Here is a 17,958-nt window from a genome sequence, read left to right as displayed (position 1 = left end):
TAAAGGCTGGATTTTATCTTAAAGCAGTATGGAAGCTGGATCATTATTCTCTTTCACCTGTGCATGGCGCTGAAGCAGCAGCAGGATCCAGTGCTTCCAATTGCCGACAACTAGATTGGTCTCCGGGGTGAGCTGAACTTTTTTCTTATTACCGTGGTTCTTCCCCATACCTAGCGTGACACTCCACCATTGTGTTCAACAAACTTTGCATTCTGAAGATGGAGATACCATTGAAATTAGGACGCTGGGAAGGCGGCAGGCTGTTTGGCACCATTTATTATTTGGATCAGATTTTTTGCTTTTCCAGCCAGGGTGACCATATCTGCAGAAATCTGTCAAAGTGAGCTATTTTGATTCACCTTCTCTATCATTTATCTAAGTAAGTAAGGTTGTTTCTGAAGTTATTTTAAAGGTATTGGGGATTTTGCAGTTACCATTAAGGAAACCAGTAATCTTCATTTTCTCCTTGTGATATTCTGATCATGTTAACAAGGAGTATTAATTAAGCTGTGAGTTTGATCTTGACTCACAGGGTGTCTTTAGTAGTATCTTCTATTTCCCTCTAAAATGAGATAGACTGGCAGTACAACCAGATGTGGGAGAGCTAGCCAGTTTCCACATGAACACATTCTCCTTTGCCAGATGCAAATCGGCACAGTCCAGTCTGATGAATTTTGCAGCTTTGGGATTACTAAATCAAAGAGCGTTACGCTCGAAACGAGTCTGGTGTCGGTCTCACAATTCATCATGGATCTGCTAATTCACTCATAAATCTCGTTTGATGTACTGATGATTTTAAAGAAAATTTCTATTGAAGGCTGGATTTTATTTTAAAGAAGTATGGAAGCTGGATCATTATTCTCTTTCACATGGGGTAGTACCACACATATGGTGACAGGGAGGGGAAACCCTGTATCTAGTGAAGGATGAGATGGTGACCACTGAGCAAACCTTCCACTGGCCAATGGCTTCTGTGACCACCCTAGATAGATTCCGCACCTATGCGCCAAGCAAGATACCCGAACTTGGCAGACTCTGAACTGGGCCCCAGGTAGGAAATGGATAGTATTAGCGTTTAATCAACCCCACAAAGTTTTAAAGAACACACAGGGAACACACACAGGGGAAAGTATACAAACAACTTATCTTAAGGATGACTCTGTTACAGTAACAAACAACAACGGTTCTTCAGATGAATACAAGCTGACTGCTTGCATTCAAGGGGAAATGTGGGTATTTAAGGACACAATATGGGAAGTGATGAGGATTAGCAGCTGAAAAGTGAGGATATCTGCAGGGTCCTGAAAGGAAAGGAATTAACCTCAAACAGAGGAGATACATAGGATACGATTTACACCACAGCAGGAAGAATAGAATGTCAGGGATCAGTTTGTGTAGCCAAATGCTGCAACCTTCTACAGCCGAACACCACAAGACTGTCTGTCAACAATGACACACCTGTGACATGGAGCCATCTGCTTACTACTCCACTATTCTGCCAATTAATCTGAGTTCCGGTGCAGCAGACCTGGTGCTGTCACTAGCTCATGTATGCAGTGTAGAACCTTAGTCCACACACAGCTCAGACTGAAGGGGTGAATCATGGGAATGAAGTTACTTTTTTTTATATTGTGTCAATGCATTTTTCTTATTGAGTATTAATAGCACCTTGCTATATTGGAGAATACTGCAAGGACATATTGTATTCATTGGAACTGTGAGGAAATCATAAGCCATTGGGGGTAACGGCAGCTCCAATATAATGAAGGTACTAAATCTGCCTAATACTGTATTGCGGGCTCTGAGTACTGTATTAGGGGCATCAGGTGGCCTCAAACTTTATTGAAGGTGCTGTGAAGTCATAATGTATTTTGTGCACTCTATGAGCATCATTATGAGATACTGTGGAATATGATAATGTCTGTCAGGGGCACTGTGTGAGCAGGGGGAGATATGAGGGCATCTTACTTTCTTGGGGAATCCAGTGATGGAGAATTAAATTGTGTGGGCAAATTCACTATACAGGCACCATACTTAACATGTCGGAAATAATTTAGGGGTAAAATATGTGGAATTCACAGTGGGGACATCATACTTATTGACAGCATCTTTTGAGGGCGTCTTATTTTGTTGGCGCCATGAAAAATCTACTTTTGTAGGTGGGACACTTAATGGGCATCATTAGGAGCACTATTTCTGGGTGTGTGCCTTTAAAAGGTGGGAGGTATGCTCTTTGGTGTTGGCATCTAAATGCCATTTACCCGCAAAATAATTGTTTGGTTGTGTTTTGGCGGGTGGGAAAAGGTTTCAATTTCAGCTTACTCTATGGTATGCCATGAGTTCTTTATATGCCCCTTGTCTCATCAAATTAACAGATCACTATATTACATGACAAATCTGGGCCTTACATGGTTGCATCAGCTAATATCCAGATCATAAAAGATTATAACAGGATAATTATAGCTATAACTAATTTAACACAAAATGAAGTATGCCTGAGTCTGTGAAAATTAAACATTAACAAATCCCCCAGGCCAGATGGCATTCATCCATGGATAATGAGGGAATTGAGCTCAGTAATTGACAGACAGCTGTATTTATTCTTCTTAGACTCTATTGTAACAGGGTTGGTACCTCAGAATTGGAGAATGGCTGACGTGGTACTGATATTTAAGAAAGGTAAGAGGCTGGATCCAGGCAACTACTGTCCCGTAAGTCTGACATCATTGGTGGGCAAGGTTTTTGAAGGCATTTTAAGAGATGACATGCAACGATATATTACAAAGAATAATATAAGAACTGATAACCAACATGTATTCATGAAAGATAAGTTGTGTCTAACCAACATGTTGGGTTTCTATGAGGAGGTAAGTGCAAATCTGCATATTGGTAATGCAGCTGATGTGATTTATTTGGACTTCGCAAAGATGTTGGATACTGTACCACATAACAGTCTTATCATGAAGGTCCAGAACCAAGGACTAGGGGAAACTGTAAACAGATGGGTATGGAATTCAATTGGCTAAAAGATAGGAAATAAACAGTCATCATAAATGGTACATTCTCTAATTGGGCTATAGTCAGCAGTGGGGTACCACAGAAATTTGTGCTAGTACCGATTATTTTTAATCTCTATATTAATGACCTTGTGGTTGGGATTGAGAGTAAAGTATCAGTCTTTGCTGACGACACCAAACTATGTAGGATATTAAAGAGAGGTTAAAAAGGTTGGATTTGTTTAGCTTAGAAAAAATATGTCTCAGAGATTTCATTTATATGTACTGTATAATACATGTGTGGTCAATACAAACGACTGACACATGACTTATTCCTTCCAAAGACAATACAGGGGGCACTCACTGCAGGTGGAAGTACTGCTATTCCGGCAGCTAAATAAGAAAGGATGGTTTACAGTTACAGCAGTCAGAATGCCCTACTGCAAGAGGTAGTAATGACTGACACTATAACAACTTTGAAAAAAGGGCTGGATGATTTTCTCAGTACACACAACATTGTGGGTTATAGATAATTTAGTGACAAAACGTATAATTGGTGGATGAAGGTTAAACTAGATGGACCTAGGACTTTTTTCAACCTATTTAACTATGTAATGTACAGCAGAGTCTTTCCATGGCCAGTGTCAAATAGGATGGAAGACATTGGCATCAGACAACCCTTTAAGCTACAGATAGTATATTTAAATGTGAAATATTTTATATACATAGTTCACATAAAAGGTGTATTTTTTTTATACATTTTGTTATAATCATTTAGTGCTCTATATTTTTTCCCTTTCTTTTTTGAGTGTGATTTATGTTGACCAGAACTCATATTTTTTCTTGTACATATTGTCAATAAAATTATTACAAAGAAAAGAAATGCCACTTCCCTGTGGGTGTGTTATATCATGTCTATCAAAGTGTGATTTTTCTGAAAATATTTACCACATTCTGACCTTAAAAATGATTTATCTCCTGTGTGACTTCACTGATGGCTTAGACATTTTTTTAATGTATGAATTCTCTGATATGTAACAAAGTACGATTTACTGTAAATCATTTCCCATATTCTGAACATTAAAATGTATTCTCCTCTGTGTGAATTCTCTGATGTCGAACAAGATTTGCTTTACGATTAAAAGATTTCCCACATTCTGAACATGAAAATGGCCTTTCCCCTGTGTGAATTGTCTGATGATTAAGAAGATTTGTTTTATGATTAAAGCATTTTCCACATTTTAAACATGAAAATGGCTTCTTCCCAGTGTGAATTCTTTGATGTCTAACAAGATGTGATTTCTGGGTAAAATGTTTCCCACATTCTGAACATAAAAATGGTTTCTCCCCTTTGTGAATTCTCTGATGTCTAACAAGTTTGGATTTCTCGTTATAACATTTCTCACATTCTGAACATGAAAATGGCTTCTCCCCTGTGTGAATTCTCTGATGGGTAATAAGATTTTTTTTCTGATTAAAACACTTTCCACATTGTAAACATGAAAATGGCTTCTCCCCTGTGTGAACTCTTTGATGTGTAACAAGTGTGGATTTCTCACTATAACATTTCCCACATTCTGAACAAAAAAAGGGCTTCTCCCCTGTGTGAATTCTATGATGTGCAATAAGATTTCGTTTCCAATTAAAACATTTCCCACATTCTGAACATGAAAATGGCTTCTCCTTTGTGTGACTTCTCTGATGTGTAACAAGATATGAATTCTCTGTAAATTGTTTCCCACATTCTGAACATGAAAATGGCTTCTCTCCTGTGTGAATTCTCTGATGTACAATTAAAACTGATTTCCGTTTAAAACATTTCCCACATTCGGAACATGCAAATGGTCTCTCTCCTCTATGAGCTATTTGATGAGCAACAATCCTTCTGCGGCTTTTGTTCTGCATATTGTTCTTTGACGAAGCAGAAGAAAGTGACTGTTGTAAAGAATTGGATGACATATTTTTTCTGAGAAGGGCTTGAGGTGCATGCAGTATAATTGTATGCTCTTCACATGTATCTGGAATGATACAATGGTCATCTGCAGAAAAATCTGAAAAGATCATATTTCCCAATGAACTCCTGGTGCAGTCATCTGCAAAGAATAAAACAAATTTTATTGTTTATCAATAACACTATACTGAAATTATATTAATATTTATATTACTATGTATTTTAGAACATTTACAATCAAATTTTAATACAATTCAACTATGAACTGACTAAGGCCTGACAATAACAAGCATCAAAAGTATACCATATTTTTCGGATTATAAGATACACCTTTCCTCCCAAAAATTTGGGAGGAAAGTGAGGGGTGTGTCTTATAATCTGAATGTAGATTACCGAGGTGGTGGAGAGGGGTCGCAAGAGGCCAGGGGAATGCTGAGGCAGCTGTGCAGGGGCTGCGGCGGCTGTGTGGTATGTGCAGCCGCTGTGCGGGGTCTCCGGTGCCTGCTGCAGGGGCGGCTGTGTGGTGTCTGCAGCGGCTGTGCGGTGTCTGCGCAAAGTCTCCAGCAGGTGGACTAGCATTGCGGGTCTAGCAGTGATTTTAAAAAATGTCGTCCAGAGTCGGCGCATGCGCAGACTCTTGGCTCAAGCTCTCATCTGCGCAGGCGCCGCCTTCGGTCCATTGATCTCCCTCCAGCGGTCTTCAGGAAAATGGCGCCCGGAGGTGGCGCTTGCGCAGATGAGATCTCGGCTTGCCGTTGAGCCTAGAGCTCAATCTTCACTGACTCCGAGCACCATTACTTTGAAGCCCTCAGCACGCACAGCTGCCGCAAAAGCAGCCTCAGCATAGCAGCCCCATCACAGCATACAGTTTCTGGGACACCCAATGTCCCTGCCTTCTGTGACTCCTCCACTACTGCCCCCTCTGGTAAGACACCACCGGTTTACAAGACGGACCCCATTTTTTTTTTCACCTTTTTTGCTATGAATTTGGGGTGTGTCTTATAATCCAGTACATCTTATAAAACGAGAAATACAGTATTTAGAGACAAACTAAACACAGTGTCCTGTATGTTAGACAGAACTGTGAATATAGAAGGATCTCCTCTGCATCAGCTCAGCTGTAGAGAGATGACCATACAAAATAGTGTAATAAATTTTATTTTTCGTTTAAACATAAAATTTGTAAGCGCAAAAGCAACTTCCAATTCTAAAGGCTGCTTTACATGTGTCGATATGTCGTGCGATCGCACCCGCCCCCATCGTTTGTGCGGCACGGGCAATTTCTTGCCCGTGTTGCACAATGCTGTAACCCCCCGTCACACGTATTTACCTTCCAAACGACCTCGCTGTGGGTGGCGAACATCCACTTCCTGAAGGGGGAGGGACGTTCGGCGTCACAGCGACGTCACACAGCGGCCGCCCAATAGAAGCAGAGGGGCGTAGATGAGCGGGATGTAAACATCCCGCCCACCTCCTTCCTTCCTCATAGCCGGCGGGACGCAGGTAAGCTGCAGTTCATTGTTCCCGGGTTGTCACACGGAGCGATGTGTGCTGCCTCGGGAACAATGAACAACCGGACGTTCGATTTTTAGAAAATGAGCGACGTGTCAACGATGAACGAGAAGGTGAGTATTTCTGCTCGTTCACCGTCGCACATAGCTGTCACACGCTACAATATCACTAACGATGCCGGATGTGCGTCACTTACGACGTGACCCCGCCGACATCTTGTTAGATATATCATAGCGTGTAAAGCCCGCTTAAGTTAGTGAGCAGAATCTGTGACTTCCCTGCATTTAGTGATAATTAGAGATGGGCAAGCACTAAAATGCTCTAGTGCTCGGTTCTCGAGTTGAGCAGGTGTAAAAGTGCTCAATTCAAGTAACGAGTATAATGCAAGTCAATGATTGGGCAGTTCGTCTCTCCGCCAACGTACAGTCAGCCATAAGGAGGTCATTTCCAGTGGAATAGAAGGTGTTTTTTTTTTCTTTTGACACACTACATTCGAAATGGTTGTTTTAACCCCAGAGAGAGCCATTCAGAGACTGAGAATGGCTCTCCCTGGGGTGCCTGCACACATCATGAAGTGGCGCAAGCCTGTGCATTGTGGTAATTGTATCATGGACAAAACATCCGAGCACCCACGATACTCAGCTGAGCTCCACAAGCACCTTAGAACCCCGATGCTCGAATGAGTAACGAGCAGTGCTGAGCACGCTCGCTTATCACTAGTGATAACTACTCACCCATGTGGTTATCTGTAGGAATTTCCTCTTTACACAGCTCATCACTCCACACATATGTCTCTGTAGTAGTAATATGGGTCAGATCTTTACCCTGAAATAAATATTGTAAATGTAACAGACAGATTGAGAAGTCATAAACATTTTAGAAGACAAGAAAAAATAATTAATTAGTATTATGAACAGAAATGACAGGACGGCCGTAGTTATTACATATACAGTGGTACCTCGCTTAACGAGTAACCCACTTAACGAGAATTTCGCTTAACAAGCAAAGATTTCTGTAAATTTGTAACCCGCTTTATGAGAAAGCTTTGCTGTACGAGCGAAATCTTCACCTCACACACTTCCGGTTCCGCCCATCCACCTTGCACTGACCTGCACTTGCAGTCCGCACAAACACACACATGTACACACAAACACACACAAACACACACGCACGCACACACATACAGTATTATGCTCACCTTACCTTCCGTTCCACCGCTGGGCTCATGGTTTTGTAGTTCCCGGGTACATCGCGGCAAACTACAAGTACCATGAGGCCGGCGGTGGAACGGATGGTAAGGTGAGCATATAATATCTGTACCTTCCGTTTTATTGCCGGCCTCCTGGGTCCTGTAGTTCGCCGCTCCTCTCCACTCCAGGCATCTGCATCCATAGCAACGAAGCAGGAACTTCCTGGTTCCTGTCACCGCTTGTCAAAGGCAGCGCGCTGGCCAATCAGAGGCAAGCGGCTCTGCCTTTGACGTCAGCACTCTGGCAGGAAGTTCCGCCCTCGTCATTATGGTTACCTGATACACGGCCCGCACCGGAGAACAGCAAATCCCAGGAGACCGGCGATGGAACGGAAGGTAAGGTGAGTATATAATATGTGCGTGCGTGCTTGTGTGTTTGTGTGTGTTTGTGTGAGCTTGTGCGTGCTTGTACGTGTTTGTGTGCGTTTGTGCATGTGTGGAATGATAGAATAGGGGACCAGGATGGGACATTTAACTAGTTGTGGAACGAATTGTCAGCATTGCAATGATTTCCTATGGGAAATCTTGCTCTGCTGAACGAGTAACTTGATTAACAAGCACACTCCCAGAACGGAATGTTTTCGTTAAGCAAGGTACCACTGTATGCAGGTCTCCTGTATAACTCCAACCTGTTAGCTCCTAATTGTAACCTGCAGTTACTAAAACCGGAAAATTGTGAGAAGATCGAGACAACATATAATGTTTATGAGACACAAAAATGGACAACTAAAGGGACCATATTAGTAATTAGTAGGTAGCACGAGCCACTTCCAAATATTATTGAAATGCAGTGCAGAGAAAGAGGGGAGCATAATAAGGCCCATATAAAGTGAGAAAAGAATCCACAAAGAATCCTCTATACCAAAAATAGAAAACCTTTATTAAAAAAAATTTAAAATAGTCTCAACGGAGCCAGTATAAAATGAATAACAATAAAGCAATCTTAACCAGGGCCAAAGAATGATGGGAATAGATCACAGAGGCTGGAGCAACTTACCCATAGTGGCTGCGCTGAGTGGGGGGAATGAGCCCCAACACCCATTTCGCAATCTTCCCACTATTTTTAAGGGACCATTGGCACCATCTAGTGACTCTTTGATTATACTATAAGTATAAATTATGTGTCTTTGCTGGGGATTCACATATTTATAATACTATGTATGACTTTTGTCTCATGAAGGCTGGACTCCACTTTTGGGTTCGTTAACTGTTGGTGGTTCTCTTCAGGACTCCTACTTACACCTGTGTCTCTGTTATGCACTTGTTTGTTTATTTGTATCTAATTTTAATCTTCTTGTAAAAAATGTTGTAATTAATAAAGGTTTTCTATTTTTGGTATAGAGGATTATTTGTGGATTATTTTCTCAATTTATATTGGCCTTATTATGCTCCCCTCTTTCTCTGTATTGCATTTATATAATGTCTATGATCAGCATTATCCTTTCATCTCCCCCAAGTGTAAAACATATATTGAATGTTCACTTTATTAGACACAGACTAAACTAGATGTGATTGTTCTGCGGGAATATAACCCCATGCTAGCATGATAACCTCTTGCAGTTGCTACAAATTATAAGGAGGTACTGACCTGCTCTGAACAACCCTTTCTTGCTTGTCCCTCAGATGTACAAGAATTAACACTAGAACTACTGGACTCGTGACACCTATATAGAAATACATGGTGCAAAGTAGTCAAAATGACTACCTCAGTAGTTCTAGTGTTAAAGCTCCTTTCCGGTGATCCCCTCCCTTTTTAGAGAGCATATGTGTAAATGTCATTAGGGTAGTAGCCTACTCACCGGTCACCCTCTTTTCGCGGTTTCAAAGGTGTGCCGGTTTATTCCTGCACAACTTGACTACATTTGTGACCTTCTGATTCACACAGTGGTTGCTATGTGGTCACTTTTTTGAATTTTTTCAGTTGAAGCCTAAGCAACTCAGATCGAGGCTAGAGAGCATCGTATTGATGTATTGACTCCGATAGACTTTCATTCAAAGACTAACTGCAGCTCCACAGCGTGATCTTGCATTTTACAGATGCGCTCATTAGGTGTTGGAGCAACCGGAGTATTGTTGAAACTGGGAGAAGATGGAGACTGGTGAGTACATTACTACCTTTATAACACTTACACAAATAACACCTAACAAAGGGGCAAATAAAAAAAGTCCCTAGAGAGGGGCTTTAAGTATTAAGATCTGGTGACTGTAAAGGTCGAGAGAGCAGGAAAAACCTTGTTGTCATGTTTGTGGAAGCAATTCATGCCGATGCAATACTTCCACCATAGGGTAAACAGCAGCCGTAATATGATGAACTTGGTAGGATAAACATTAGTGTCCAAACATCCAACCAGAGATATCAGAGGAACAGAGGACAGGACAATCTTTTGCTGGATGTTAAAAACTTTCAATTCATATATATACAATTTCCATACAGGTGTCTCTAATAAACTGTCCATTATACTGGCGTATTCCAAGAGGTAGAGCAGAAAGCAGGTTTCAAAATCCGCGCCACACCACAGAGAATCCAAATGCTTGTTAGTAAATCCTTTCTTTATTTATTTTTCTCACAGGTCTACGCGTTTCGAGGACATATCCGTCCTCATCATCAGGACAAAGTACAAAGAAAGACTATAGCCTTAGTCTTAACCTTAAAGGCTATAGTCTTTCTTTGTACTTTGTCCTGATGATGAGGACGGATATGTCCTCGAGACGCGTAGACCTGTGAGAAAAATTAATAAAGAAAGGATTTACTAACAAGCATTTGGATTCTCTGTGGTGTGGCGCGGATTTTGAAACCTGCTTTCTGCTCTACCTCTTGGAATATATCTACACTGCGGGACCGCTGCCTTCCACATTTATTACGTGCCTTCATAGGGGTTGTGACTTGCACAACCCTTTCAGGTGAGTGTACTAACCCACACTTGCCCCCACGTGTCATACCGGGTAAGACCCTATTTTGCGCCTTTCTTTCCACAGTTATTTCCATTATACTGGCGGAAATAAAACAAGACTGAACACAAGACTTTCACAACTGTCTACACATCATGGTGGAGATTTCATTACACCTCTCCATCTACCTGATGATCCTGAGGAACATTGGGATTTTCTTGTTTACAGTCCTGTGGAAGAAGAGGACGGGGACATCTCTCTGGTGTTGTCCTCTCACTGGATAGAACTGGAGGAAACACATACAGGGACTGAATTCATTCCTTACATACAGATAATTATAGGTCGTGTGTATTTAGTTCGGTCTATTACCTGGTGATAAGAGGGGCTGGGGAACCTCCATTATGACGTCCTTGTACAGATCTTTGTGTCCTTCTAAATACTCCCACTCCTCGATGGAGAAATGGACGGTGACATCCTGATACCTTATAGGAACCTGACAGATACAATGATACCGTCATCCCCCGATCCCTTCATAGCGGTACTGTATAATGTCCCAGCATTCCCAGCAGTGTCACCTCTCCAGTCAGCAGCTCAATCATCTTGTAGATGAGTTCTAGAATTTTCTGGTCATTGATGTCCTCATGTATCAGGGGCGATGATCCTATAATTGGGCTCAGGGGTCTTCCCCATCCCTCAGACACAGGGGCCTGACAGCGCTCACTTGAGGTCTTCACTACTGTGTAATCCTGGTTATGGAGAGACACATTAATAAATCTCACTACAGACATTTCCAGAGTCCTCACCTCTCCAGTTCTGTCCATCTGTTATTCCCATAGATAATAATGATGTAATGCGACGTCATCAGAATCTCTCACCTCTCCAGTAAGCCGGAAGAGGATCTCTAGGGTGAGGTGTAATATTCTCTCCGCCATCTTGTCCGTGTCCCTATCCATTTTGACCGCTGAGTCAGCAAAATTCTCTTATGTAGAAGATCTGAGAGGATCCAATACTGTAGGGAACTGAATGGAAAGAAGATGATGAATGTAACATAAGTATCACATGTAATAATACAGTGACTGGATTTAAAAAGGGAAGCATAGAGGAGCTTCAAAGTGTATAATTTGTTTTCTCACTTCTTGTAAGGACTGGAACTGCTTAGGCCACTAGTTTACTGTAGTAATTTCATGTTTATCCGAACTAAGCAGGAATTACAGAGACAGATTAGAGACAGTGTTGTAATGGGCAAGGTGGGAATTCTTCAATCTACCAATATACTGTATTTATTATTTTCCAGCATTCTGTACTGTGTTAGCAGAGCAGTGTGTTAGTATGAGAGAAAAGTGTCAGTCGTAACATCTTTTACACTGATAATTCCCTTAAAAGCTTTGAAAGCAGATTCTTATCCAGATCTGTATTTGATCCATAGGTATTAACAGCTAATGTACATAAAAGAAAAACATAGATGTTTCTGTAATCAGATATCGGATCACAAATGTTAAGGTATAATTTTATTACATTTTCTATGACCTGCATGCCAATGCAGATGACTTACGAGCAGTGGCATAACTAGAGTTTGATGGGCCCTGGTGCAAAATTTGGATCTGGGAGCCACCCTCCCCCACATGTTAATAAGATGTATGGGCCTTTGTAGCTTGCTAAATCCTATAAGGACATATGAGTTGCCCCTCCTCCCCTGTATATATGTCCCCCAACCTGGGTCTATCCTGGTATATATGTTCCCCACCCTGGGCCCATCCTTTTTAAATATGTTCCCCATTCTGGGCCCAATCTGGTATATGCGCCCCCCCTCCATCCTTTTATATATGTGGCAAATCTTGGTATATGTCTTCCCTATCATGGGTCCCTTCTTGGTATATGAGGCCCATCTTGATATATATGTTTCCAATCCTGGTATATATGTTCCCCATTATGGTATATACATTTCCCATCCTGGGCCCATTCTGGTGTATGTGTCCTCCATCCTGGTTTTATATGTTCCCCTTACTGGTATTTATGCCCCTCATGCTGGTGTATATGCTTCCCATTTGGCTGTCATTTAATGCATAAAAAATTATTCTACTCACCTTCCCTCCTCTTCTGAAGCTAGAAACTGACTTCTGTGTGTAAGCGACTATCATACCTGTCACATGCACGCTGACGTCAGCTGACGGCCTCTGATTGGCCAATTGCTGGTATTGCTGGGTAGGAACTCAGTGGTTTTATGCACAGCAATACATTTAAGCTGAATATGCCTCTGAGGACACACATCCAGCTGAAATATGTGCCGGCGGGCCCCCACTTCCCCCTGGCCTGGTTGCAACTTCTGCGACTGCGATCGTTATGCCCCTGCTTAGGCTGGTCGATGTTATTGACAGTTCCATTAAGACAGGTAGGTAACAAGAGTGTGAAAAATGACAGAGAGCGCAGGCTAAAGTAGTCAATGTATACTTACTCATCTAGATGACATAGGGTGGACTATTATTGATTCTGAAAAGACAAAGTAGATATAGAATGAATGCAGTGAATGTATAGATGGATAAAATAAATAGAATGTATACAATGTAGAACATGGTAAATGGGAGAATGCCATGTTGCTGTAAATTACAGTGAAGCCAGATAGCTACAGTAACCTTAAAATAACAGATAATATTCTTGGTTGAGACCATCGGGTGGGTAAGAGTACATAAAGTATGATTCCAGTAGGGTTCACATAATTTAAATAGCTTCATATGATCACCAACACAACCCCATCTTGGTCGTGAAACATGTCTCATAACTTGGAATTTTAATTGGGATATGATGTGTTTACTTTGCAAAAAATTAAATGGAATGGGTAGCCAAGTGCAACCTCTCCTGAATTTTTATTTGTGACTCATAATTCTATACCTTATAGGCCGATTAGTTTCTACTATATAGAGTAATCTGCATTAGCTTTTAACTGAGTCAACTATTAAATAAAAATCACAGATATATAATCCTGTTAGAGAGAAAGTTTAGCCAGTCAGAGGGTGTTAGATATGATCTGATCGAATGATATTAGAACATCTGGACAAAGACGACAAGCAAACATACACTGCCTCCTGATGCCTAAAAATTCCTTTGGGGGTTGGTGGTGTAAACTACCAATATCTGCTCATATGAGTTGATCCCTTGCATCACGGTCCCTCCTGATATAAATCAATTCTGCGCTTTTGAATGTCAGGATGATGGGAGAGGCCCTATGTAAAAGAGGTCAATGTTTACATATAATGTGGTCCATTTTTGGTGGTATGGGGTGGAAGGTATGTATGAAAGGGACACTGTCACTGGTGGTTGGTTAGGGAGGTCTTCTCTGATTCAAGGAGGTCTCTTTCAAGAAACTTTGATGACTTTTGGCCACAAGTGGTAAGAAGGACAGCTTTATCAGAGACTATTCTTGATAGTTGATGTTGTGAGTGTGGTAGTGATTGTTTTGTGTTCCTAGGATGACAGCCTGTGTAAGTAGTTTCTGTGGGTTTAGAGTATAAGTCTGGTAAAGAGACTTTCAGGGAAATGTACAGTATGTGCTGTGTGTTGTGACTGTAAATTTGATTTCTAGCCAGATGTTGTAAAGATGGGAGACAAAAGTAGATAGTGTTTATGGTGACCCATTCCAAATACAAAAAATGGCATCTATATATCAACCAGAAAATTGCATATTGTTGCTATATTGGATTAGTATGGATGCGTTGGTTCTCAAACTCACTGATACAGACATTTGCACATGGGGAAAACACACTGACCCACATAGCTGTCATGTGTATCTGTATATAGAAGTTGTCATGCCAAACTGATGTACCAGTCACAGTTGTTTTAGACCTAAATAGTTACCTCCTGGATAGCGCTTTGGCTTACTAGGAATGTACCTTATTCTACATCCGACATCAGGTTTTGTGTGTGTATATATATATAAATATATATATATATATATATATATATATATATATATATATATATATATATACAGTTAGGTCCAGAAAAATTTGGACTGTGACACAAGTTTTGTTATTTTAACTGTTTACAAAAACATGTTCAGAAATACAATTATATATATAATATGGGCTGAAAGTGCACACTCCCAGTTGCAATATGAGAGTTTTCACATCCAAATCGGAGAAAGGGTTTAGGAATCATAGCTCTGTAATGCATAGCCTCCTCTTTTTCAAGGGAACAAAAGTAATTGGACAAGGAACTCTAAGGGCTGCAATTAACTCTGAAGGCGTCTCCCTCGTTAACCTGTAATCAATGAAGTAGTTAAAAGGTCTGGGGTTGATTACAGGTGTGTGGTTTTGCATTTGGAAGCTGTTGCTGTGACCAGACAACATGCGGTCTAAGGAACTCTCAATTGAGGTGAAGCAAAACATCCTGAGGCTGAAAAAAAAGAAAAAATCCATCAGAGAGATAGCAGACATGCTTGGAGTAGCAAAATCAACAGTCGGGTACATTCTGAGAAAAAAGGAATTGACTGGTGAGCTTGGGAACTCAAAAAGGCCTGGGCGTCCACGGATGACAACAGTGGTGGATGATCGCCGCATACTTTCTTTGGTGAAGAAGAACCCGTTCACAACATCAACTGAAGTCCAGAACACTCTCAGTGAAGTAGGTGTATCTGTCTCTAAGTCAACAGTAAAGAGAAGACTCCATGAAAGTAAATACAAAGGGTTCACATCTAGATGCAAACCATTCATCAATTCCAAAAATAGACAGGCCAGAGTTAAATTTGCTGAAAAACACCTCATGAAGCCAGCTCAGTTCTGGAAAAGTATTCTATGGACAGATGAGACAAAGATCAACCTGTACCAGAATGATGGGAAGAAAAAAGTTTGGAGAAGAAAGGGAACGGCACATGATCCAAGGCACACCACATCCTCTGTAAAACATGGTGGAGGCAACGTGATGGCATGGGCATGCATGGCTTTCAATGGCACTGGGTCACTTGTGTTTATTGATGACATAACAGCAGACAAGAGTAGCCGGATGAATTCTGAAGTGTACCGGGATATACTTTCAGCCCAGATTCAGCCAAATGCCGCAAAGTTGATCGGACGGCGCTTCATAGTACAGATGGACAATGACCCCAAGCATACAGCCAAAGCTACCCAGGAGTTCATGAGTGCAAAAAAGTGGAACATTCTGCAATGGCCAAGTCAATCACCAGATCTTAACCCAATTGAGCATGCATTTCACTTGCTCAAATCCAGACTTAAAACGGAAAGACCCACAAACAAGCAAGACCTGAAGGCTGCGGCTGTAAAGGCCTGGCAAAGCATTGGGAAGGAGGAAACCCAGCGTTTGGTGATGTCCATGGGTTCCAGACTTAAGGCAGTGATTGCCTCCAAAGGATTCGCAACAAAATATTGAAAATAAAAATATTTTGTTTGGGTTTGGTTTATTTGTCCATTACTTTTGACCTCCTAAAATGTGGAGTGTTTGTAAAGAAATGTGTACAATTCCTACAATTTCTATCAGATATTTTTGTTCAAACCTTCAAATTAAACGTTACAATCTGCACTTGAATTCTGTTGTAGAGGTTTCATTTCAAATCCAATGTGGTGGCATGCAGAGCCCAACTCGCGAAAATTGTGTCACTGTCCAAATATTTCTGGACTTAACTGTATATATATATATATATATATATATATATATATATATATTGTGAATATCCTTCATATAGTTGTATATGTGTGTGTCATTAACGGGATGCCTATTTTTAGTTACTGTCAGTAACAGTACTGAAAAAGACACAGGGGGTCGAAATATATACTGCACTGATTTTCGCAATACAACTTTACATGGACAACACAGTCATATCTATGTGTTTTGTTTCACATTCAAATGCATTTTTATCACTTCGCAATTAACAAGAGGTATGCAGTGATCTTCTATGATTAGTGAGGGGTAACATGCTGATGACTCCCAATGTACAATCCAATAATTACCATAATGTCTACAGCAGAAACTGATAAAGACATCTAGACACATTGTACAGTGTTTTTAGCCTTGTACAAATGTCTATTAGTTCCTTCCAGAGGTGGGGTCTAATAGGCTACCTGTTTGTAACAGACAGGGAACATACATTGCACTGCATAATAACCATAATAACCAAAGTGATCAAAATCATCATATTATAGGATGAATCAGCTAAATATTGTAGACAAAAGATTTACAAAATTGAGCAAGAAAAATAAAAATAAAAAATCCAAAATGTCAATTTTAAAATTAATTATTTTGTCCATATTGACCTGTTCAGTAAAATAAAACTAATATGTTATTTATTCTTGACATTGAATAGCATAAAAAAGGAAAGAAAAACAATTTGTATTCGCTACTATTTGGAGTCAGATAACAGGAGGCCGAACAGAGGGGACGAAGACTACTGCATCTGTTATACCAGCAGACTATAAGGCTATGTGCCCACGCTACAGGATTTACCGCGGATTTACCGCGGATTTACCGCGGATTTGCCGAAAATCTGCAGCAGCAGCACTTCCAAGCCATTTCAATGGCATTTTGGAAATGCTGTGCCCATGCTGCGGATTTTTCCGCTGCGGATTTGCCGCGGATTTTGATCCGGAAAAATCTGCAGCATGTCAATTGTTTGGTGCAGATTTGGTGCGGATTTTTGGCTTTGAATAAGGAAAAAAAAAAAAAAAAAATCCGCATCAAAATCCGCGGCAAATCCGCGGTAAATCCGCGGCAAATCCGCTGCAAATCCGCGGGTGCGGATTTGCCGCGAAAGTCGCGGATTTTCAGGCAAAAAAATCCGCAGGGACATTCTAGCGTGGGCACATAGCCTTTCAGAAACATTCAGTGGAGGGAAAGATTCTTATCTCTCTACTGTATATAGTTCTGCATGAGGAAATAAATGATATGAATAATATCAGTTAACCCTGATATAAATAATTTAACACAAGAAGAAGTACGCCTACGTCTGAGTAATTTAAACAAATCCTCAGGGCAAGATGGCATTCATCCACGGATATTGAGAGAATTGAGCTCAGTAATTAATAGACCGCTGTATCTTATCATCTTAGACTCTCTTGTAACAAGGTTGGGAGCTCAGGATTGGAGGATGGTTGACGTGGTACCGATATTTAAGAAAGGTAAGAGGGTGGATCCAGGCAACGATCTTCTGGTAAATCTGACATCAGTGGTGTGTAAGGTTTTTGAGGGCATTTTAAGAAATTACATGAAACAATATATTAGAGAGAATAATATAATAACTGATAACTGGCATGGATTCATGAAAGATAAGTCGTGTCTAACCAACATGTTGTATATCAATAAGGATAAGTGATAAGGAGAGGAGTGCAAATCTGGATGTTGGTAATGCAGCTGATGTT

At 40.8% G+C, this 17,958-nt stretch overlaps 1 pseudogene; it reads right to left on the bottom strand.

The window, feature by feature from the left end:
* Positions 1-13,086, bottom strand: part of LOC142311958 (uncharacterized) — a 113,335-nt pseudogene extending 100,249 nt beyond the window's left edge.
* Between the last annotated feature and the right edge of the window lie 4,872 nt (positions 13,087-17,958).

Source organism: Anomaloglossus baeobatrachus, chromosome 5, assembly GCF_048569485.1.
Source record: "Anomaloglossus baeobatrachus isolate aAnoBae1 chromosome 5, aAnoBae1.hap1, whole genome shotgun sequence".
Classification (NCBI taxonomy): domain Eukaryota; kingdom Metazoa; phylum Chordata; class Amphibia; order Anura; family Aromobatidae; genus Anomaloglossus; species Anomaloglossus baeobatrachus.
The sequence above is the reverse complement of the archived record's forward strand: the minus strand, read 5'-3'. Positions and strand labels throughout refer to the sequence as shown.